This window comes from Macaca thibetana, chromosome 3, assembly GCF_024542745.1.
Source record: "Macaca thibetana thibetana isolate TM-01 chromosome 3, ASM2454274v1, whole genome shotgun sequence".
NCBI lineage: Eukaryota > Metazoa > Chordata > Mammalia > Primates > Cercopithecidae > Macaca > Macaca thibetana.
In genome coordinates, this window is record NC_065580.1 from 25,011,480 (window position 1) to 25,035,326 (window position 23,847).

The 23,847-nt window shown below is 40.9% G+C and overlaps 1 long non-coding RNA gene across 1 annotated transcript; it reads left to right on the forward strand.

The window, feature by feature from the left end:
* Positions 1-4,002: 4,002 nt before the first annotated feature.
* Positions 4,003-13,628, forward strand: LOC126949717 (uncharacterized). The gene is made up of 3 exons (XR_007723898.1): positions 4,003-4,089; positions 11,074-11,213; positions 13,559-13,628. It is a non-coding gene; the product is annotated as an uncharacterized LOC126949717 (long non-coding RNA).
* Positions 13,629-23,847: the final 10,219 nt, after the last annotated feature.

Sequence of the window (23,847 nt, forward strand, 5' to 3'; positions counted from 1 at the left end):
ATCCAAGCTCTATCCAGATGGGGCTGCGTCTCTCTTTCTCCAGATGCATCAATTAATAATACTTTGATAACCCGAGCTTCCTCTCTGTGGGAGAACTCAGTCTTCACCAGCTAATTAACTCTACAAAGAAAGCAGAGCTGCCATCATCTCAAATGTTTCCACTTGTGCTTCCTGAGACAGCCAGGAGAACAAAGCAAGAGATGACCCCTGTGGGCTGCGGGGACCTCGGGCTGGAGTTCCTGCATCTGTCTTTCTAGTTGAGAGGGACCTTCCTTGACAAACAAGAGTACTTCATCCTTCTGAAGAGAGGGATGACTTCGCGAAAAGCAGTGTTCAAGTAGTTTTTGCCACTGACCAGACCTTTCCTTTGTTAAGAGCACACACACACACACACACACACACACACACACACACACACACACACACACATTTGACTAGATGAGAACAACCTCTGAATGGATTAATTTATTTTGTTTTTTGCTTTTATGTGTATTTTTTTTTAACCATTTCACTTCATTTCTTGCAGAGTAGAACCATTATTTTTTAGCTGCCTTCAAAACCTCAATTCTCTTGTTTGGATGAAAAATGGTGCATTTTCTCCTAAGTCCAACTGCCTGCTGGACCCCTCCACCACCTCATAGTCAATGTGTGCAAAACAAACTCCTCCACCTCCCCCACGTGATGCTTCCTCCTAAATCTGCAAATGGCACCACTGTCCTCACAGTCACCAGGCTCAAATGTTGAAACCACGTTCCATTCAATTCCTCTCTCTCCCTTCCTCCCACATGCAAGCATTTGCCAGGTCAACCTATCATTTCACCTCTTGTCTTTATCCCCTCTTCTCTGACCTGCTGCCCTTTTCCTAGTTCAGACCTGCTTTGCGTAGTTTTCAGATGATGGCCACAGCTTCTCACCTAGGCTGCTGCTTGGCTCTGTTTCTCCAAGGAGTTGCATCCGATATTATCTTCCTGTGCAGGTGCTGATCAAGTCACTTTCTGGCCCACAATCTGTTTTGCCATGATCTACATGCTAAGGTCAGCCACCTCAAATCATTTTAGGCCAAGATAGATAGAAATAAATATTAACACAAAACAAGCAAACTCCGCTAGATAAAAATGTAGACGTCTTTTTTTTAATTTTTATTTTTTATTTCAGATAGAGTCTTGCTCTGTCGCCAGGCTGGAGTGCAGTGGCACAATCTTGGCTCACCGCAACCTCTACCTCCTGGGCTCAAGCAGTTCTCCTGCCTCAGCCTCCCAAGTAGCTGGGACTACAGGGGCCTGCCACCACGCCCAGCTAATTTTTGTATTTTTAGTAGAGATGGAGTTTCGCCATGTTGGCCAGGATGGTCTCGATCTCTTGACCTCGTGATCTACCCACCTCGGTCTTCCAAAGTGCTGGGATTACAGGCATGAGCCACCGTGCCTGGCCCCAAAATTTAGATGTCTTTTTCAGCATTCAAAGCTTCTGTTACTTGGCCACAATAACCTTCCCATGCTCCTTTACAGACCTTGGTTCCAGTAGAACCAAACTGCTGAATGCTCTCAACATATTCTTACCCCAGGAAGCTCATGCTCCTCCATCCACTTGAGGTTCTCCTTCCCATTTCTAAAAATACAGTCCTACAAACCTGTATTCGTTTCCCAGGGCTGCTGTAACCAAGTGCCACAAGCTGGGTGACTTAAAACAACAGAAATATATTGTCTCGCAGTTCTGGAGGCGAGGAGTTCAAAATCAGTATGTTGGTAGAGCCTTGCTCCCTCGGAAGGTGCTGGGGAAGGAGCTGTTCTAGGCCTCTCTCCTGGCTTCTAATGGTTCCTAGGCTTGTGGCAGCAGAACTCAAGACTTCACACGGCATCTTCCCATGTATGTGTCTGTCTCCAAATTTCCCCCTGTAGGGAGAAAAAGGTATTTTCCTCACCCATTAACAACGTTCATGGCTGAGACCACTATAACAAAAGACACATCAGCAAGAAAAATGCATACGTTTATTTAAGTTTTATGTGACATGGAAGACTTTAGAAATAAAAATCCAGCCGGGCACAGAGGCTCACGCCTGTAATCCCAGCACTTTGGGAGGCTGAGGCGGGCAGATCACGAGGTCAGGGGCTCGAGACCAGCCTGACCAACATTGTGAAACCCCATCTCTACTAAAAATACAAAAATTAGCCGGGCGTGGTAATCCCAGCTACTCAGGAGGCTGAGGCAGGAGAATCGCTTGAACCTGGGAGGCGGAGTTTGCAGTGAGCAGAGATTGCACCGCTGCACTCCAGCCTGGGCGACAGAGTGAGGCTCTGTCTAAATAAATAAATAAATAAATAAATAAATAAAGACCCAAAGAACCAGGAAAACCTGTGCAGAAGTGTTATGGGAGGGCTGGGTGCAGTGGCTCATGCCTGTAATCCCAGCACTTTGGGAGGCCAAAGCGGGTGGGTCACCTGAGGTCAGAAGTTCGAGACCAGCCTGGCCAACATGGTGAAACCCTGTATCTACTAAAAATACAAAAATTAGCTGGGTGTTGTGGCGGGCACCTGTAATCGCAGCTACTTGGGAGACTGAGGCAGGAGAATCACTTGAATCCAGGAGGTGGAGGTGAGCTGAGATTGCTCCATTGCACTCCAGCCTGGGCGACAAGAGCAAAACTCCATCTCAAAAAAAAAAAAAAAAAAAGAAGTGTGATGGGAGGAGCAAAGGGAACCATCTAATGATAATACACTGGGGGGAGCTAGAAGGTCTGTTTGTCTAGCTCCTTCTTGGTGTCCCTGTATGACTTTCCTTCCCTCTAGGTATAAGACAGGACAGCTGTCACATGAGCATCTCCAGGAGAGAAGCGAGGGAGGTCAGAGAGTGACCTTCCTAGGTTTTATGGCCTGCTTCAGGGACAAAGGGTGAGGGGGACAGTGAAAATGACCTTCCTGCTTCTGCTGTTTTCTCAAATGCCAAAGTGCCACAATTTCGGGAGCATGTCCTGAGTCCCATCACCCTTTTTACAAGGACACCACTTATGGGATTAGAGGCTCGCCTTACTCCAGTATGACCTCATCTTAACTAATTACATCTACAATAACCCTAATTGCAAATAAGGTCACATTCTGAGGTACTGGGGGTTAAGACTTAAAATACGCATTTTGGCTCAGGACACAGTTCAGCTCATAACACCATCCTTTAGGTGAAGCCCAAACGCCGTCTCCTTCTGGAAACAACCTTGACCCTTTCCCCACCTCCTTACCCCAAGCTTGACATAAACTCTATCCCTCCTTGAATGCCCCTGGCCTAAGAAACTCTTACATCTTTATCATACGTGATGGCACAAAACACTGGCTTTGCATTTGAGTCAGGCACTGTGTTGGACGTGGCTCCAAGCTATTTTCTAAAGGGCTTCTCTTTCTCACACCCATGTCTCATCTCCCTTGGAGGATGGAGGACAAGAAGCATAAACACTTCAGTGAGAGCTCTCGTTGGCCCTGGGAACTGGCTGAATGTGTGTCCCTGCCATGACAGTTGTCCCCAGAACCAGAGGTAGAGTTCTGAAGACAGCTGTGAGGATTTCTTCACTTCCACCTGCTAGAGAGGCACTACCTCCAACTGCCACCCCTGAAGTACTGATGTTCTCAGCTGTCCCCACCCCTCCACCCCAGCAACTTTCCCACGCAGAGCAGTTAATCTGCTATTTAAGATGCAGACCTAGCTTTCTTTTCACAGCTTGCTCAGCCACATTTTGCAGTTTTGATTAGGAAATAGTACTCCGTGTGCAAGAATTGGGTCGGGTTACACCATTTAATAAAGCTATCATGACTGATGTGAGCACTACTCACAAAAGGGAACAGGAGTCACACAGCTGTACTCTTTGTGGCATGAAATCATGCAGCTTGCACTTGGGTAAGGACCTTTCTGATGTCACCGGGTGAGGGATTAAGTCATAATTATGTAGATCTAAATTACCTTCCAGCAAACCCACTGGTGGTTCTTCATTAACATCACAGCAGGCTTTAATTCCAGCAGAAGACTGATCACCCTTCAGCTGCCTGACATCCAGCCTGAAGAATATGTTTGGAATTAAGCAGGGGTCTTAGTTGAAAAGAACATCAGGTGCTATTTCTTGGCTTTAGTCTGAGACTTTATGTTGGTATGTGTGAATCCTCCTTTCGTGACAGTGCTTGGGATGTGTGTGTGCCAGGTTCTACCCATTTGCCTTCATCGTCTCATGCTCACACACTGGAATCCGAGAATCCAGTAGTTATTAGGGACCTTGGATATCTGATCATCTGAGTTTTGATCAGAAGGCAGTACTGATCCAAGTCGGATTTCCAGGACCATTTATGACTGAGGTGGCCAGTTGATGCCACCATGAACATCTTCCAGGCCCTGGAAAACTCTTTGTGCAATGGACCAGAGCTATAACACCTTAGTGTCTATCCCTAGGGAGGCTGAAATAACCAGGAGAAGGGTCTTATGGATAAATGGGATTTTCTGGAAACTTGGGTGTTTCCCTCCCACGTCAACTTGTGGGGGTAGATTTCCAGTCAATGTGTAGGAAGCCTTGGGATTGGTTAGTTGATTTTTGTTTTGGGTCACTTAGAGGCTTCTCTCAGCAAGAATAGTCGATAAACCATTTTCTCTTCCATTTTCCATTAGAGTGAACCAAAGAGAATGCCTCCCAAGTTAGGCAGGATAAAACAACTTTGCTTTATGGAACTACAAAGCAGTCCCTGTGAATAATGAATGGTGAGATTTGCTTTTCTCCATTAGGAAGGGAGCTAGGCATTTCATACCCACCTTCTGGGAACTGCTGCCCATGAACTTTTTTCTTCTATCTGTAACAGGAATACTCTTAAGCTTACCTTAAATTGGGTAACGTTTAGCCCCTGACAAAATCATGGAGGAGATGACCAAGGGCTGGGAGAGACAGTCTGAGACAGTCGATCTCTAACCAGAATTAGATAACAGGCTTAAAAAAAGAATATATTACCCGGTTCCACTCCAGATGTACTAAATCAACATCTCCAGTGGTTGGGAGTTGAATTTTCTTCTTTGAACTTCCATAAGCTCAAATTTTTAATTTTAATTGTTGCTACTCTCCTAAGTCTTCCATGTGGTTTCTGATCTCTGTTTTTTAAAATTTTTATCTTTTTAATGTGTATATATCATAATTCCATACTACTTCATATTTTTTCTGTAAAAAAAATGGTGGTGGTGGAGGATGTCAAGTTATAAGTCAACTTGAAAACAGAGTTGTGATGGTTAAGATTGAGTGTCAACTTGACTGGATTGAAGGATGCAAGGTATTGTTCCTGGTTGTGTCTGTGAGGGTGTTACAAAAGGAGATTAACATTTGAGTCAGTGGATGGGAGAGGCAGACCCACCCTCAGTCTGGGTGGGCACCATCTAATCAGCTGCCAGGGAGGCTAGAATAAAGCAGGCAGAAGGATGTGGGAGGACTTGATTTGCTGAGTCTTCCAGCCTACATCTTTCTCCCGTGCTGAATACTTCCTTCCCATGAACATTAGACTCCAAATTCTTCAGTTTTTGGACTCTTGGACTTACACCAGTGGTTTGTCAGGGGTTCTTGGGCCTTTGGCCATGGTCTGAAGGCTGCACTGTCGGCTTCCTGACATCTGAGGTTTTGGGATGGATTCCCTTCCCTGCTCAGCTTGCAAATGGCCTATTGTGGGACTTACACCTTGTGATTGTATGAGTCAATACACCTTAATAAATTCCCCTTCATATATACACCTATATCCTATTAGTTCTGTCCCTTTAGAGAATCCTGACTAATACAAGAGGTCTTCTAAAAAATCCCCTACCCAGTAGAGAAGAAAATCACATTCAACATTGTGATAAATGGCCCTCTATCTTGGATTGAAGTATTTAAGTGAAAAGCAGCACACCACTTTAAAATGTGACTTATTCTATTGTGGGCTAGTCTTCCTAGGTAAAGTTCTTCCTTTTATTAAAACTCATTGTGCTTTTGATTTGCACCTCTCTGATGATTAGTGATGTTGAACATTTTTTCATATATTGTTTGTATGTCTCCTTTTGAGAAGTGTCTGTTCATGTCTTTTGCCCACTTTTCAATGTTTTTTGTTTGTTCATTCAATTATTTAAGTTCCTTATAAATTCTGGAAATTAGACCTTTGTTGGATGCATAGTTTGCAAATATTTTCTCTCATTCTGTGGGTTGTCTGTTCACTCTGTTGATAGTTTCTTTTTCTATGAAGAAACTCTTTAATTAGGTCACACTTGTCACTTTTTGTTTTTATTGGAATTGCTTTTGAAGACTTAGTCATACATTATTTCCCAGAGTCCATGTCCAAAATGGTGTTTCCTAGGTTTTCTTCTAAGATTCTTAAAGTTTGGGGTCTTACATTTACTTTAATGCCTCTTGGGTTATTTTTTTATAAGGTGAAATGTGGGGGTCCAGTTTCATTTCTCTACATATGGCTATCAAGTTATCCCAGCAAGATTTATTGAATAGAAAGTCTTTTCCCCATTGCTTATTTTTGCCAACTTTGTAGAAGATTAGATGGCCGCAGGTGTGTAGCTTTATTTCTGGGTTCTCTATTCTGTTTCATTGGTGTATGTGTTTGGTTTTGAGCCAGTATCATGTAGTTTTCATGACCGTAGCCTTATAGTATGATTTGAAGTTGGGTAATGTGATGCTTCTGGCTTTGTTCTTTTTGCTTTGGATTGTTTTGGCTACTTGGGCTCTTTTATGGCTCCATACGAATTTTAGAATAGTTTTTTCTAAATCTGTGAAAAATGAAGTTGGCAGTTTGATAGGAATAGCACTGAGTCTGTAGATTGCTTTGGAAAGTATGGCCATTTAAATAACATAGATTCTTCTAATCCATGAGCATGGAGTATTTACCCATTTGTTTGTGCCATCTATGATTTCTTTTTTGCAGTGTTTTGTAGTCCTCCTTGTAGAGATCTTTCATCTTCTCGGTTATATGTATTCCTAGGATTTTTTTGTTGGTGTTTTGTTTTTGGTGTGGCTATTATAAATGGAATTGTGTTCTGATTTGGCTCTCAGCTTGAATATTGTTGTTGGTGTGTAGAAATTATGTATTTGATTTTGTACACTGATTTTGTAGCCTGAAACTTTGCTGAAGTCATGTATTAGTTCCAGGAGCCTTTCGGTGGAATGTTTAGGGTTTTCAAGGTATAGAATCCTATCATCCACGAAGAGAGATAGTTTAACTTTTCCTATTTGGATGCCTTTTATTTCTTTCTCTTGCTTGATTGCTGTGGCTTGGACTTCTAGTACTATCTTGAACAGGAGTAGTGAGAGTAGGTATCCTTGTCTTGTTCCCCTTCTCAAGAGAAATGGTTTTAGCTTTTGCCCATTCAGTATGATGTTTGCTGTAGGTTTGTCATAGATATGTTCCTTTGATGCCTAGTTTGTTGAGGATTTTTATTATGAATGGATGTTGGATTTTATTGAAAGTTTTTTCTGTATTTATTGAGATGATCATATGGTTTTTGTTTTTAATTCTGTCTATGTGGTGAATCACATTTATTGATTTGCATTTAATGATTGGCATTTGAGGATTTTTGCATCTATATTCATCAAGGATCTTGGCCTGTAGTTTTCCTTTTATGTTGTGTCTTTGCCAGGTTTTGTTATCAAAACTGATGCTGGCTTCACAGAATGAGTTAGGGAGGAGTCTCTCCTCCTTGATTTTTTAAAACAGTGTCAGCAGAATTGGTACCAGCTCTTGTTTGTATGTCTGGTAGAATTTGCCTATGAATCCACCCAGTCTGGGACATTTTTTGGTTGGTAGTTTTTAAATTGCTGATTCAATTTCAGAACTCGATATGGGTCTGCTCAGTATTTCAATTTCTTCCTGATTCAGTTTTAGGAGATTGTGTGTTTCCAGGAATTTATCCATTTCCTTCAGATTTTCTAGTCTGTGTGTGTAGAGGTGTTCATAATAGTCTCTTAGGATCTTTTGTATCTCTGTGGAATCAGTTATAATGTCATCTTTGTCATTTCTGATTGTGCTTATTTGGATCTTTTCTGTTAACCTAGCTAGCAGATTATTAATCTTGTTCATCCTTTCAAATAATCAACTTTTGGTTTTGTTGATTCTTTGTATGGATTTTTGGGACTCAATTTTTTTCAGTTATGCTCTGATTTTAGTTATTTCTTTTCTTCTGCTAGATCTGAGGTTCATTTGCTCTTATTTTTCTAGTTCCTCTGGGTGTGATGTTAGATTGCTAATTTGAGATCTTTATAACTTTTTGAGGTAGACATTCAGTGTTATAAACTTTCCTCTTAACACTGCTTTTGCTGCATGCCAGAGATTTTGATATGTCGCATCTCTGTTTTCATTTATTTCAAATAATTTTATTTCTGTCTTGATTTTGTTGTTTACCCAAAAGTCATTCAGGAGCAAGTCATTAAATTTCCATGTAATTATGTGGTTTTGAAGAGTCTTCTTGGTATTGATTTCTATTTTTATTCCACTGTAGTCTGAGAGTATGGTTGGTATAATTTCGAGTTTTAAAAATTTATTGATACTTGCTTTATGAATGAGCATCTGATCAATCTTGGAGTATGTTCCATATATAGATGAGAAAAATGTATATTCTGTGGTTGATGAGTAGAGTATTCTGCATATATCTAATAGGTCCAATTGGTGACGTGTTGAGTTTAAGTCCAGGATTTCTGTGTTAGTTTTTTGCCTTGATGACCTGTCTAATGCTGTTAGTGGGTTGTTGAAGCCCCCCGCTATTATTGTGTGGCAGTCTAAAATCTTTTTGTAGATCTAGAAATACTTGTTTCAATAATCTGGGTGCTTCAATGTTGGGTGCATATATATTTAGAATAATGAACTCTTCTTGTTGAATTGGATTATCATTATGTAATGCCCTTCTTTGTCCTTTATTCCTGTTGTTGGTTTTAACTGTTTTATCTGTTATAAGAAGAGTGACCCCCTGCTTTTTGTTTTGTTTTGTTTTGTTTTCCATTTGCATGGCAGATCTTTCCTCAATCCTTTACTTTGAGCCGTTGGGCACCATTATGTGTGAGATGGGTCTCTTAAACACAACACATGGAAGGAAGGGTCTTGTTTTTTTAATCCAACTTGCGACTCTATGCCTTTTACATTCAAGGCTAATATTTATGTGTGAGGTTTTGATCCTATAGTGAAGTTGTTAGCTTTTTGCTTTGTAATTTCTATTGTGTTTTTGCTCCATTGGGTCTGTAGTCTATGTACTTAAGTATGTATTTCTGGCAGTAGGTATCGTTCTTTGGTTTATTTTATTTATTTTATTTTTTTTTATTTTTTGAGATGGAGTCTCACTCTGTCACCCAGGCCGGAGTGCAGTGGTGCAATGTTGACTCACTGCAACGTCCACCTCCTGGGTTCAAGCAATTCTCCTGCCTCAGCCTCCCAAGTAGCTGGGATTACAGGCGTGTACCACTACACCTGGCTAATATTTGTATTTTTAGTAGAGATGGGGTTTCACCATGTTGGCCAGGTGGTTTCAATGTATATAACTCCCTTCAGGATCTCTTGTAAGGCTAGTATAGTGGTAAAGAAGTCCCTTAGCATTTTCGTGTCTGGAAAAGATTTTATTTCTCCTTTGCTTATGAAGATTAGTTTGGTGGGATATGAAATTCTTGTTTGGAATTTCTTTTCTTTGAGAATGCTGAAAATAGGCCCCAAGTCTCTTCTGGCTTATAAGGTTTTTGCTGAGTAGATACTATTATTATGCAGTCCTTTAACTCTTTAGACATGATTTCCTTTAATTCTTTGAAAATATTCATATTGGATGATTAAAAGTATCTGTATAATGAGTCCAGTATCTGGATTTCCTCAATTTCTATTGACTCGTCTTTTCCTGTGTACGTCTTTTTCTGATTTCTCTGTGCATCTCATAAGTTTTTTTGTTAAAAACTGGACTTTTTTTCTTTAAAATTTTTTAATTGAAATATGTCTTATAATATTGACCCTTTTAAAATGTTCATATAATTCAGTGGATTTTAGCACATTCACAAGGTTCTGGAAGCATCACCACTAATTCCAGAACACTTTCATCAACCCAAAAAGAAACCCCTTACCTAGTAATTCAAAACTGGACATTTAAAATAATGTAATGTAGTAACTCTGGAAATCAGACCAAGTCACATAACCCTTATTCAAAATGCTTAAGAACAAAGGTGTTTCGGATTTTGGATTTATTTTGGATTATTTGCATATATACAATGAGATATATTGGGGATGGGACCCAAGTCTAAATATTAAATTCATTTGTGTTTCATATACAGCTGAAGGAAACAAAAATATTCCTCTCTAAAGTACTGGGGATTTTAGTTAAGTCTTATAAAAGGTTTAAACACAGGGGCACACTCTGACCCTGCTCTCTGCCTTTCCCACCTAAAGATGGGCCCCTTTATAATGCTTGCTTATAAACTGAGAAACAGAAGTCGGAAACAGTGCTGCTAGATCATCTAGAGCAGACTTTACTCTTCTCATAAATTTACCTTTCCACATTTTCCTGCCTTTTGGAAGCCTTCTTTGTCTTGTTACTATATAAGATTTATGGGTCTTTGTGAAAATACTGTCAGAGGCATTGAACCTGAGCAACTCCATCTTGAATAAGGGCTGGGTAAAATGAGGCTGGGACCTACTGGGCTGCATTCCCAGATGATTAAGTCATTCTAAGTCACAAGATGAAATAGAAGTTCAGCACAAGATACAGGTCATAAAGACCTTGTTGATAAAATAGGTTGCAGTAAAGAAGCCGACTAAAACCTACTAAAACCAAGACAGCCATGAAGAGTGACCTTTGGTCATTCTTACTGCTACACTCTCAACAGTGCCATGACAGTTTACAAATTCCATGGCAATGACAGGAAGTTCCCCTATATGGTCTAAAAAGGGGAGGCATGAATAATCAAGCCTTGTTTAACATATCATCAAGAAATAACCATAAAAACAGATAACCAGCAGCCCTTGTGGCTGCTCCATCTATGGAGTAGCCATTCCTTTATTCCTCTACTTTCTTAACAAACTTGTTTTTGCTTTGCACTGTGGACTCGCCCTGAATTTTTTCTTGCCCAAGATCCAGGAACCCCCTCTTGAGGTCTGCATCAGGACCACTTTCCTGTAACATCTTTCTGGCAACCATGAAGGGATGATACTGAAGAGACCCCTAATCCCAACTAAAAATCATCTGCTCGCACCAATTTTGGCTGACTTTGGGTAAGTGGGGTGCATATACCTGGGTAAAGAATGGGATTGAGTTAGAGGCTCAACTTTGGGGAGTTAGAGTCTCTCCTAAGACAAAGTGGGTTAGAGGCCCCTCTTGGTAAAGTCTCTTTTGGCTAAGGATGGGTTTGGCACTATGGGATGCTAACTGCTGTTCTCTTTGGATTAATCTACCTTGCACTCATTGCTGATGGCTGTGGGTGACAGGATTAGGCATGTACAGGATCATGGGACATGGGGAGTGTCTTCCTCCCTAAAAGGGAAAACCTAAGAGCTGATGAAACTGCTGGAAAAGATCCCTTCATGACCAACAAGCAGCTGCCTGAACATTTGAGCAATGGGTGGATCTTTCTCTGGTCTCCCTGAGCTCTTCGCCTTCCCCACCCTGCCTCAGGCAATGCTTTCTTTCTCTTTCTCTCTCTCTTTCTATGCTAACCAGTTGAATTAATGGTAAAAATCACATTTATCTCCTCTGTAAAGTTATGATGAATGGAAAAAGGATTTGAGAGACTAGTGTTAAGCTGTAGTGAATCTGGTGCGCTTTGTGTGTTTTTCTGTATTGTTCTGTCATAAAGAGGGGTACCTTAGGATAGTTCTGTCATAAAGAGGGGTACCTTAGGATAGGGCTTTTCAAAATGGCCCAACAAACTGGTCAGCTACAAACTTTGCTGCAGGTCCCTGAAAAAAACTGGATGAGGTTTCCTTCTTGTCTAGTATGTCCTTGGGAGCTTGACCTTGTAACCATGTGGCTGTGCTTTCTCCTTTCACAATGGTGGCCTGGGTTCAGGGTCCAATTCCTGGCTTAGAGAATGAGTCCTTTATCTTCTGTCTGTCTGTGTATTTATATGTGTTGTGTGTGTGATTATATATGAAAGAGCTTTGATTAATTGGCTTAAAAATAAGTGCTTAAATCAAATATTTTGTCAAAAAAGTAGAAAGTGTAATGCCTTTTACTTCATGTGACTTTAATACTCTTTGGAAAATAGAGATGGTTTTTTAAATTATTGGTAAAATAAAAATATCCTCCAAAATGTAAACATCTGGTCTAAATTATGCAGGTCAGATATTAAGTTTACTAAATGCTTTAAGGTCATAAACTGCTTCTTTGACTTTTAAAAATTGTTCAGTCTACCTACTTTGAAGCACTAGATTCTAGATAAGGCCTGGAGACATGTGGAATTAGCCATACCCCATAGCTATGCAAAGAAGTTTATAAAGAAAAGAGACTTCATATAAGAAAGGATCTTATATGGTAAATTCTTGTCCTAAACTGAAATAACTGGTTGTTTAAAAAAAGGGATGTTTAGGATAAGTCACAAAGTCAAAGTATGTCGTAGATAGTCTGTGTAGGTCACGAAATTCCCATAACAGGGAATTTATGCAAGAAATGTAAAATTTAAAGGTGATTAGGCCTCCTAAATGCTTCATAGAATACTACTGTGATGCTTAACTGTACAACTTGCCTGCTTTACAGCTAGGTAAGGCTTGGGACATGTGAAGTTAGATGTTGAAAAGAGTAAGGACTTATCTGCACTTCTGTCTGGGTCCTAGGCTCCACACTAGTACATAATTAAAATGGCTTACTAACCAGGCTTTTCACCAGAAGTAAGAGTTGCTAAGAGTTAACAGTGTAACATGTATTTGAGACTAAAAAACAGTTTTATGTGCAAGGTGTGTAAAGAAAGTGAAATGTGTTTTTGGTAAAAGATTATAAGAAGTCATAGGAATGTGGATTTTTTATGCCTAAAGTGTTAAAGGATTGTTTTAAGTTAGATAAGGTAAAGCTGAAGATCTAAGCAAGTTGTGGAAGGTTTGTGAAAAATTAGTTGTAAAAGAGATTCTGTGTGTGAACATATTGGCTGAAGTTAAAGGGGTATCATTCAGTTTTTCCATAAATTGAACAGTGGAATAAAAGAACAACAAGTTTTTCTTAAAGCAAAAATCTGCTTATAATCTGCTCTTAATAAAAATTTGTAAAGGGTTATACAAGATTTATGAAAATCTTATCTTATGGTCAAATGGATTAAGATTGGACAGATTTATGTATAAGGTTTTATTAAGAATTGGGTTTAACAGTACACTAATGCAAAGGTAAAATTTGCCTTGCTTGGTATAGTAAAATCATACAAGAAGCACTGACAAATATAATAAAACTTATTGTAGGTTATTAATAATTATAATTGTTACATAAAATCATTGTATGCCACAGAGGTAACCAAACTTCTTTTTCAATCATGTTTTTGGCTGTTGTTGTCCCAAAACACTTTGTCATCCACAAACAATTGTTGTCTTGTTTTAATCCTCTTCAAAAGGTGGTTTATAGTCAGCTATAAATGCAGGTTTCTGATAACTTTGGAAATTGTGACATTAGAATAGAAGAAACAACTTTCAGAACTCTCATGGAGAACTGAAATGTTCATGAATATCAAACAGAAGAGAAATTAACTGCATGGAGTAAACTAAAAGAAGTCTAAAGTAATCTTTTTAACTTTTTGCTTAAAACGTTGCTGATGCCTTGTTTTGTTTTTCCAAGTCAAGAAAACAAATTTTAAGCTATTTACGGCTTTTATTAATTAGGTAAAGTATACTCCTATGAACCCAATTTGGAGCGTATTTGTTGCTCTCTACCTTGTTTCTCCAGAATTTGGAAACTACATGTGAATAATCTTAATTTATGGCAATATAGTTATTTGCATAAGTTATTTGCAATAAGAATCTGTTTTCTTTTGTAACAGGACACAATTGGAAAAACTAGTTATTTTACCAAGGCTTTGACTGGAATGGTGTGTTTTCCTTTAAGGAATTAAATTTGACTTACAGGGCCAATAAAAGTCCCTTGGGAAAACTGGCTTCATAACTTGTCTACACAGTCCCTGTACAGGGTTCCTGACATGTCGTAAGTAAAGAATGTCACTTTCTATCAGGCCTGGAGAGCTAAGTTCTCTTGAAACCTCAAGAGGAGAGGAATTTATTCAACTTACAGGTATTTGAGGGTACAAACCCATGGCAGGGCTCAGCTCTAAAAAAGTCTTATCTAAGATTCCTTTTATGGAACAGAGTTCCATCAATGGCAATTTAAAGACAGCTTATGTGAAAAATAATTATTCTTGCTGCACTTTATACAAATAATCAGGCCAAGTAAAATAAAACAAATCAGTCTTACCATGATTTATCTTAATAAAAATGGGAAACTGCAGAGAGAAAAATTATGTTTCAAGAACTATGGTACACTTGTTATTAAATTCTAGTCTCATTAGTTGTTTATCAGTTTATTTCCTGCAATTAAGACTGATCCTGCTTATTCCTGTGAACCAACCAATGATCTCTGGCTGCTGCTCAGAAGAAACAAGAGGCATGGGTAATGTAAAAATCTGGATCAATATTCTAATTCTAGGCACATATTGAAATCATCTAGCAACCCCATATCAGCTTGGTTCCAACAGCTGCCCAGTTCATGGAAAGCCTTCTAATTTAGTTTACTTGGGATAATTTTACTTATTTTGCCTTACTCTTGTGTAATATATTGCTGTTGTACTCTTTGTATAGGAATGAGGATGAGGTTACTCAATGTTTTCTTAAATTGAACACTTATTAATATTCCAGATATCACCTTTTGTTGGAACTCAAAAGTTATGAATGGCCCTCATCATACCAATGCTTTCTGACTGAGCTGTTCTCTACCCCAAATACAAGAGACTCTAATAGTTAGGCATGAACATCATTGCCCCTATTCTGCCTGAAGAAGTTACAGAAGATAGATCTTCATTTCTCTGCAAACCTTGAAATTAGGGTTGTCTTTTAAAAGAAGGGGTGAGGGGAAATGTCAGAGGCATTTGAAACAGACCAAATCAATCTTGGATAGGGGCTGGGCAAAATGAGGCTGAGACCTACTGGGATGCATTTCCAGATGGTTAAGGCATTCTAAGTCACGGGATGAAATAGGTCAGAATAAGATACAAGTCATAAAGACCTTGTTGATAAAACAGTTTGCAGTAAGGAATCCGGCTAAAATCCACCAAAACCAAGATGGCCATGAAGAGTGACTTCTGGTTGTCTTCACTGCTACACTCCCACCAGTGTCATAACAGTTTACAAATGCCATGGCAACAACAGGAAGTTCCCCTATATGGTCTAAAAAGGGGAGGCATGAATAATCTACCCCTTGTTTAGCATATCATCAATAAATAACCATAAAAATGGGTAACTAGCAGTCCTTGTGGCTGCGTTGTCTATGGAGTAGCCATTCTTTTATTCCTCTACTTTCTTAATAAACTTGCTTTTGCTTTGTACTGTGGACTCGCCCTGAACTTTCTCTTGCCCAAGATCCAACAATCCTCTCTTGGGGTCTGGATCAGGACCCCTCTCTTGTTAACAATACTATTTAAGCAAGGCCCCAGTACCACTGCCTTGAGAGGGAAATACTTTTGAACTGAGGGCTTTCCCTGCAATGGGTACAGCATGCATTACTAAACTTCTACTTGTTTTTCTTCTGTTAATCTTACTTTTGTTTTCAGGAGGGTGTCTCAATTAAGAACTTAAAAAAGAAAGGAAAAGAAATTATGTTTGCTCCCCTACATACTTTATGCACAGAGCCTGAAAGTAATTGTTTATAATACTTTTAATAATTTCGTGCATGAAACAAAGTTCTGACTGAGACCTGTCATATGAGGTCAGCTGTGGAATTTTCCACTCATGGCATCATGTCAGTGCTCAACTTTCAAATTTTGGAACATTTCAAATTTCAGATTTTTATATTATGGATGCTGAACCTGTACCCTCTGTATCCAGGGTTTGTTGTTGCTGTTTTGTTGTTTTTACTGTTTGTTTAGTAACTTTCCTGGACAAATTCTGTAAATAAGTATTTCCTATTATGATTGAAGTCCTACTCAGTTAACTTAGTGGTCAGCTAATAATTGAACAGAGGTTTTCTTAAGTTCTTTGAACTAATAAGTCTCTAACCTTAGCCAAGGGGTACTGTTAGCTATGTGTTGGCGCACACTTTCAATGCTCTGGTATGACTTCCTGCTTGCAAGGTCAGCCAGAGGTGAGAAGTTAGGTTCCACTTAGGTTTTTCCTGAGCACACACAGCTCTGCCATGTGTATGGCCTTCCAGATCCCCTGTGATATGCTGGAGCTTTTCAAAGCCCCCTGTGAATATCCCCTTCCCAAGATCTTCCTTTTAAATGTTTTGCCAGGCTCCCATTTGCCCCAACTGGTATTGCAGCCTCAGGCAGCCACATGTTAAATCATTGCTATTGGTTGTTTTTGACAAACACCCTAGGGATAAGTTCTACTCCCCAGATCCCAAGCAATGAGTTGTGAATCAGATCAAATAATTGCAATAACATCCTGTGAATGGAGCTTTTCCAGGGAGCTGAAAGACAGGTAAAATAGTGACAAATCTAAGGAGATATGCTTTTGGGGGAGCTCTAAACCCAGGTTATACCTCCGGTGGCAGTAAGGCTGCTCATATTCATAGCTTCCATAATTGCAGAGCTGCTGTTTTCAAGGTTTCTGCAGAGTGGGAGTGAGGAGTACAGGAATAGTGCAAGTTATCATGTTACAACATTTTGCTATTCTTACCAAGATTCAGCAGTTTTTCTTGCATAAATGTTCCTTGGATTTTTTGCAAGCCTTTGGCTAATTGCAGAGTTTTTAAAAAGTTGATTATTATTATTATTATTATTATTATTTTGGCCAGGTATTCTTAGGAGTGGATTTTGGGAAGGTTATTACTTCACCATTCTGGAAGTTTCCAACCTCTCAACCTGACCTAGAGCTGCAATGAACAGTTATGAGGTATTAAAGCAAACTAAACATGGTCTGAGAAGGACTCCATGCTTCTATATTTGAGTCCTTGTGGATGAACTGTAACCAAACTGGATAGGTAGACAAGATTAAAAATCTCATTTAGGAGTATGCACCTGTAACAATAGCTGAGTCTTGGCCAGTCCCAGCAGCCATACTTCAACCACTCATATACTGCTGAGTGTTCAAAATGTGTTCAAAAAAGGCAAATGCCCAGCTGTAACCAACCCAGCTGTTTTTATGCCTTACTTCCGATTTCTGTATGTCACTTCCCTTTCTTTGTCTATAAATTTGTTCTGACCACCAGGCATCACTGTAGTCTCTCTGAATCTGCTGTGATTCTGAAGGCTGCACAATTCGTGAATCATTCATTGCTCAATTAAACTCCTTTAAATTTAATTTGGCTGAAGTTTTTCTTTTAACAGAGGCTTAGCAATGGAATTAAGGGGATGGGAAGACTGTCCTTTTGGTGAATTTTTATTTTTATTTTTTATTTTTTTTTAAATTTTTTACAGCTGCACCAAATGCTTTTCCAGAAGTTTCTGTCCTTTCCCTCTTTTTTTTTTAATTGAGACAGAGTCTCGCCCTGTCACCCAGGCTAGAGTGCAGTGGCGCGATCTCGGTTCACTGCAAGCTCTGCCTCCCGGGTTCACGCCATTCTCCTCCCTCAGCCTTCCGCGTAGCTGGGACTACAGGTGCCCGCCGCCACGCCCGGCTAGTTTTTTGTAGTTTTATTAGAGATGGGGTTTCACTGTGTTAGCCAGGATGATCTCGATCTCCTGACCTCGTGATCTGCCCGCCTTGGCCTCCCAAAGTGCTGGGATTACAGGCATGAGCCACCTGTCCTCTCTTTGAGCACTTGGAAAGCCTGTGCCCTTTGTAACCACCTGCCAGCCTTGCAAGGTAGAAAGGTATCCACATTCAGAGAAACCTTCCTGAGGCCCTACTGATACAAAGATAATCCAAGGGGAGTCCTAATGTCAGCCTGAGATGAGAGGATCTTCCAGCCTCTTGGGACCTTCTCTCCGATCAGCTTTCTCAGCGAGGTTTCCCAGTGCCACTAGTCGCTCTTCTCCTTGCCTTGATGGTGCCTCACCAATTTGTAGCTATCTTCTCACTTTTGGCCACCCCTCAGGCACTTTTTGTGTACTGCGTGATGCCCTAAGAGATTTTAAACTGTCTGTAACACTGGCAAGAGCTATGTCTCTTCACTATTGGGAAATAAGGAAGTCTCAATGACTTTCACAAGAATATTCCGAATTATAACCAAGGTCTGCACGTCTGGCTTAGCAGGAGCTGCTTTCAGAATGGCCAGTTATTGCCAGTGACCGGTGTGATAACTGATCAGTAGAAACTCCACACCCTTGGATGAGTCATGTTTCCAGGCTGATTACATCTCTTTCACAGCAAATGGCCTTCTCGGGAGAGCCAGCTTAGCATCTCACTGGAGCCAGACAGCCTTGGATTAGAGTGATAGCATAAGGGATCCTTTTTGTTTGCTATAATAAGCCTCATTTCCTATGAAGAAGGAAGTGGAGAGATTTTGACTTTGCAAGACACTTCTAGAGAGAAATTGGCCCACACAGTAAGAGGAGCAGAAGGAGAACAACTTGGATGTATGCGTCAGACCTTGCCCCCTTGAAAATCCTGAACCAGACAGTGTGGCAGATTACAGATGGCTGCAAATTCATTGATATTCCTCATGTTGAGAGGTTGGATCTATGACTGGCCTATTACATTTTGACCTTTAGAGTATGGTCAAAGTGATGCTATGCTCATTTTAGGACTAGCATTTAAAAGGACTGGTCACATCTGTTTTGGTTTTTTTAAGAGCCTTGAGTCACGAAGTTCAACTACCCTGCTGAAGAGATCACATGGATAGGCTCTGAGACTACAGCCTGAGAGCTGTTCCCACCAAGGTGTCAGGCTTGTGAATGAAGCCATCTTGGATGTTCCAAACTGGCCCAGGTATCAGCTTAGTACCATCAGGTGACTAGTTGGTGCCATATGGAACAGAAGAATCACCCAGCTGATCACCCCTCAAATTCCTGACCCATAGTATCATGAGATACAATAACTGTTTTAAGCTACTAAGTCTTGGATTAGTTTGTTTTGCAGAGACAAATAATGAGAACAGGGAGCCAGTTGCCCTTCTGTGAGAGTCTGCCTTAGACATGAGCAAGGGACCAGAGATAGACCCTTACATTTCTGCAGCTGCATCTAGATGGGGCCCATATAACCTCTCTTAGGGTGTCCTGCTGGTGCATCATTGAATGGGGCTCCTAGGTGTCTGCTTAGTACACTAGCTGGTCATACCCTCCCTTGTCCTCTTGGCGAATAGCAAATCTTGTGCTTATGACTAGCAAATTTATATATCTAGAAGGAAAACTGCTGAGTCACAGATATGTAAATTTCTAAACTTTTTGATACACACTGTCAAATTGTATTCCAGAAAGATTCCACCCTTTTCCAGTTGCTTCCAAAGTCTATGAGAGTGCTTACTTACTGCCCCCTCAGTAACACTGGCTGTTATCAACTGTGTGGTAACTGTGACTTTATATGTAATGTCATCCATTTGCATGACCTTGTCAGAGGCCTTTGCCAGAGCAACTTCATCTTGAATATGAGCTGGGTAAAATGAGGCTGAGACCTAGGGGGCTGCATTCCCAGACGGTTAAGGCATTCTAAGTCACAGGATGAGATAGGAGGTCAGCACATGATACAAGTCATAAAGAACTTGCTGATAAAAGAGGTTGCAGTAGGCTGGGTGTGGTGGGTCATGCCTATAATCCCTGCACTTTGGGAGGCCGAGGCGGGTGGATCACGAGGCCAGGAGATTGAGACCATCCTGGCCAACATGGTGAAACCCCGTCTCTACTAAAAATACAAAAATTAGCTGGGCCTGGTGGCATGTGCCTGTAGTCTCAGATACTCTGGAGGATGAGGCAGGAGAATCACTTGAACCCGGGAGGCAGAGGTTGCAGTGAGCAGAGATCACGCCACTGCACTTCAGCCTGGTGACAGAGCGAGACTCAGTATCAAACAACAACAACAACAACAATAAAAACTAGGTTGCAGTAAAGAAGCTGGCTAAAACCAACCAAAACCAAGATGGCCATGTGAGTGACCTCAGGCCATCCTCACTGCTACACTCCTATCAGTGCCATGACAGTTTACAAATGCCATGGCAACACCAGGAAGTTACCCTATATGGTATAAAAAAGGGAGGAACCCTCAGTTCCCAGAATTGCCCACCTTTTCCAAGAAAATTCATGAATAGTCTACTCCTTGTTTAGCGTATAATCAAGAAATAACCAAAAAAATGGTCAACTAGCAGCCCTCAGGGCTGCTGTGCCTATGGAGTAGCCATTCTTTTATTCCTTTACTTTCTTAATAAACTTGCTTTCACTTTACTTTATGGACTCTCCCTGAATTCTTTCTTGTGTGAGATCCGAAAACCCTCTCTTGGGGCCTGGATCAGGACCCCTTTCTGGTAACAACCTGTTTACTCATCTGTGTATCCAACATGCTTGTTGTAGGGTCTGGAACCAAGTGGGTTCACAACAATTTTTTTTTTAATGTATAAGTACTCCAAAGGCTGCACAATCTATTCTTTCAGGCCAAAGTCCTGTTGCCTCTACATCTTTCTGTACACGGCCCACAAGTGCCTCAAGTTTATTATCACCTCCTTCACCTCCAACCCTTTACCTCCAAACCTGCTTCTCCCCATCCTGCCTGGTGTTCCTTATCTCACTGAATAGCAGGCCATCCCCTCAGTTAACCTAGCTAGAAACCGGGGAACCTACCTTTGCTCCTTTACCACTTCCTCTTACCCCTTCCCATTCAACCAATTATCATGTCCTGTCAATTCTGTCATCTTTCACCTATTCATTCATTCTAAAAATATTTATTGACCATCTATTGTGTGCCAGGGATTGTTCTAAGTATTGGAGCCACAGAGAACAAAAGATATAAAAGCCTCTGCCCTCAAAGAGTGCATACTTTAGTTGGGGAAGACAAACAATAATCAAATTAATGATTGAGTTGTACAGAATGTCAGATGGCAATAAAAACCATGGAGAAAAATTAAGCAGAGAAAGTATATGGTGTGGGGAAGGGGCTGCTGTTTTATTTATTTATTTATTTATTTATTTAATTTTTTGAGATGGAGTCTCGCTCTGTCACCCAGGCTGGAGTGCAGTGGTGCAATCTCAGCTCACTGCAACTTCCACCTCCTGGGCTCAAGTGATTCTTCCACCTCAGCCTCCTGAGTAGCTGGGATTGCAGGCATGTGCCAATAAACCCAGCTAATTTTTGTATTTTTAGTAGAGGCGGGGTTCTGCCATGTTGGCCAGGCTGGTCTCAAACCCCTCACCTCAGGTGATTCACCTGCCTCAGCCTCCCAAAGTGCCAGGATTACGGGCGTGAGCCACCACGCCCAGCCAGGGCTGCTGTTTTAAATAGGTGGTCAAGAAAGGAATCATTTAGAAGGTAAAATTAAAGCAGAGACCTAAAGGAGGTGAGGGAGCAATCACACTTTTATTTACGTATTTACAATTTTTTAAAGGCTGGGTCTCATTTCTGTTGCCCAGGCTGGAATGCAATAGCCTACAATCGTAGCTCAATTCAACCTCGAACTTCTGGACTCAAGCAATCCTTCTGCCTCAGCTTCCCAAGTAGCTGAGACTATAGGTGGGTACTACCATGCCTGACTAATTTTTAGATTTTTTTTTTTTTTTTTTTAAAGATGGGGTCTTGCTACGTTGCCTGGGCTGGTCTGGAACTGCTGGGCTCAAGCAATCCTGTCTTGGCCTCCCAAAGGAATGGGATTATGGGCATGAGACACTGCACCTGGCCATTGTGTTTTTAAGTATTTCCTGAATCTGTCCACCTCCCTCCATCTGTATTACTAACCACCCTAGTTGAAGCCACTACCGTCATTCTCCTTGACCACTGACTAGTCTTCCTGCCATCTGCCTTCCAATCCATTATCCATCTTCCAGGGTGATATCTGTAAAGTCAAAACCCAATACTACTTACTTGCTTAAAACTCCTTAGTGGTTACACCAGATCCCTCAAGATAAAAAAATATATACTTATTAATATCTCCTACTGGCCACTGAATTATTCTCCAACCTTATCTCTCCAAGTCCCCAGTTGTAGTCACAACTACTTTTAGTCCTTTCAGTAAGCATGGAGCTGAACTTTTAAAAACCTTCTGAAGCTCTTTTTTTTCTCATTCCATAAAGAAAATAGTGGAATTTTGTTTTTGTTGTAGATTCTTTTTTATTTGGGTTTGAGATGTGTTTTAGAGAACTTGGCTGCCTGTAGAAGAGCCATTCATTCAGAAAGGGTAGGCTTTGTGGCAGGATGACGCTTTCTAATCAGTAAGAAAGGAGCTAATCATGCAGGTGAGGAATGTTTATAGCTGAACTAAGTCAGGGGCTGCAGCTATACATTGTTAATAAGCTATGGTCTGGTAGCACGGCCCCAGCTATTAACAGCATAAGCTGGATGGACTCTAGATCTTGGCGTGATCAGAGTCCAAGGCTCTGTATCCTTGGAGAGGGAGCCTGTTTGGACTAGCATCAGGGGTTAGGTTTTGCGGGCAAGAGGGTATTTCTGGTGAATGTGTTTAGCGTCCCTTGTGCTCTGAAGCAGGCTAGGACTGCACCCTGGGTCCTGCCTTGAAAATTTGCATTGAAGTTTCCAAGGATGTGTGGATGGCTCAGTGCAAACTCATGCCCATAACTAGGAAAGTCATGGTTAGTAGATGTCCTATTGTGGAGGACCAGAGGAACTGACACTGCATCTGAAGGGCACGGCATTTATTAAGGAGGGACAGGATAGCCCAAACTGGGCAGCTCCCTGAGAAATGACATCCTTAAAGACCAGACTCAGGCGCCTCCTTCCAGAACACACTTCCCAGAAGTGGCTGTGGCAAAGTTTTCAAGGACTGCCTTCTAAACAGGAATAGTACTGGAGGGTTGGTTAATCAGCATAAAAGGGGTAAGAAATGAGTGCTGAAATTGTTCAAGACGTGGTGGGCTGGTAAGACTTTATGGGCTTTAGCAACTTTTTGTGAATGAATTAAAAAAATAAGTAAACCTAGTACCTGACGGCTATGAAACAGCACTCTGGGTCCTCAAGCACCCAGAACGCATGCAGAACTCTGTCTCTAGATAAAACTAGAAGGTGGGTCTGATCCTGCTGACAGAACATCGTTGTGCTTGCCTCAGAGGAAACTTTCCAATAAGGTGCTGGACAGAGAATAGGGACAGAGAGTGCTTCCTGAGCAGGCTGGAAGACGATGTTTGTGCTCGCTTGCTAATGAATGTTGTCTGTGGACTGCTTATTTTGTAGCATACTACCTGCTAGCAAAGTTGTGAGGAGGAGCCACATTGCTTCCATCTCTGCTTATGGCAGAAGGCTACTGATGTTTACTGCAGGAATTTGGACAGCAGGAATGTCAAATTGCCCTAGATCAGTCCTCGACGGAGGGTGGGATGTGGGGCGAATGGTGTAACTACTCTTACTTCCCTTCTGAACTCTGTAGGGTCTGGAACAGTGTGTAAGCACCTCAGGGGCATCCAGGAAATATGGAAATGAAAATACAAGAAAACGATGACGGTTAATACAACTGCAAGATGCAAGAATTTCTATATCCCCTATGAAAACACTTTAATGTTTGCTGTTATCATAGATGACGAATTGCTCTTTAACTGCCAAGAGGCTAGTACCTTGTGCTTTATTAGTCTCTTAAAGCGAGCTAACAGCATTTAAGTGTTATGTTTCCTCATTTTAAGATTGCAACTTCAGA